We start from the raw sequence: 1,633 nt of genomic DNA on the forward strand, positions 1-1,633 counted from the left end.
TGTTACAAGCTAGAAGAAAACAGAAAAGCAAATTGAAGTTTATGAAGTTTTATAATCAACAAGTGTTTCTAAATTGCCTGCTCTTATTTTGATGATTATTTGTCAAAAAGAATAACCAAAGATATTTAAAATAATAGAATTAATATCTTTTTATGCCATTAAAACTGAAAAAAATTGAAAAGTTTCTATGAATAATTCAGCTGTTATGAATATTTTCTGTCCTCTGGATCCAGCTGTTCTAAATGCTTTCTGTTATAACTACTTTCTGTCCTCTGGATCCAAGTGGTTCATAATGTACAGAAAAATTTATCAAAATATCACTGAAAGTATTTAAGAAATAACTGAGAGTGTTCGCTTCCGCAGCACATATACTAAAATTGGAACGATACAGAGAAGATTAGAATGGCCCCTGCGCAAGGATGACATGCAAATTCGTGAAGTGTTCCATATTTTTTTCAGAATGGAAGAAAATAATAGCAAATGAAGCAACTGACAAACAACTAATCTCAAAAATATACAAGCAACTCCTACAGCTCAATTCCAGAAAAATAAATGACCCAATCAAAAAATGGGCCAAAGAACTAAATAGACATTTCTCCGAAGAAAACATACAGATGGCTAACAAACACATGAAAAGATGCTCAACATCACTCATTATCAGAGAAATGCAAATCAAAACCACTATGAGGTACCATTTCACACCAGTCAGAATGGCTGCGATCCAAAAGTCTACAAGCAATAAATGCTGGAGAGGATGTGGAGAAAAGGGAACCCTCTTACACTGTTGGTGGGAATGCAAACTAGTACAGCCACAATGGAGAACAGTGTGGAGATTCCTTAAAAAAACTGGAAATAGAACTGCCTTATGATCCAGCAATCCCACTGCTGGGCATACACACTGAGGAAACCAGAGGGAAAGAGACACATGTACCCCAATGTTCATTGCAGCACTGTTTATAATAGCCAGGACATGGAAGCAACCTAGATGTCCATCAGCAGATGAATGGATAAGAAAGCAGTGGTACATATACACAATGGAGTATTACTCAGCCATTAAAAAGAATACATTTGAATCAGTTCTAATGAGGTGGATGAAACTGGAGTCTATTATACAGAGTGAAGTAAGCCAGAAAGAAAAACACCAATACAGTATACTAACTCATATATATGGAATTTAGAAAGTCCAAAAGTCTTTTGGACTCTGAGGGAGAGAGTGGGATGATTTGGGAGAATGGCATTGAAATACATATAATATCATATATGGAGCGAGTTGCCAGTCCAGGTTTGATGCACAATACTGGATGCTTGGGGCTAGTGCACTGGGACAACCCAGAGGGATGGTATGGGGAGGGAGGAGAGAGGAGGGTTTAGGATGGGGAACACATGTAGACCTGTGGCGGATTCATTTCGATATTTGGCAAAACCAATACAATATTGTAAAGTTTAAAAATAAAATTAAATTAAAAACAAAAAACAAAATCAACATTCAAAAACTGACTGTATTTCTTTATACCAGCAATGAACAAGTGAAGACTGAAGTTAAAAATATGAAATCATAAAAATAAAATAAAATAAAGTGCTGAAAAGAAAAAAAAAAAAGAAATAACTGAGATCATGAGTAATACTTGCATAT

At 35.2% G+C, this 1,633-nt stretch overlaps 1 non-coding gene across 1 annotated transcript; it reads left to right on the forward strand.

Annotated features, from left to right (window-relative positions):
* The first annotated feature begins 347 nt into the window (after positions 1 to 347).
* LOC129651849 (U6 spliceosomal RNA) lies at positions 348 to 454 on the forward strand. The gene has a single exon (XR_008714356.1). It is a non-coding gene; the product is annotated as a U6 spliceosomal RNA (small nuclear RNA).
* The last annotated feature ends 1,179 nt before the right edge of the window (positions 455 to 1,633 follow it).

Source organism: Bubalus kerabau, chromosome 4 (genome assembly GCF_029407905.1).
Source record: "Bubalus kerabau isolate K-KA32 ecotype Philippines breed swamp buffalo chromosome 4, PCC_UOA_SB_1v2, whole genome shotgun sequence".
NCBI classification, from domain to species: Eukaryota; Metazoa; Chordata; class Mammalia; order Artiodactyla; family Bovidae; genus Bubalus; species Bubalus kerabau.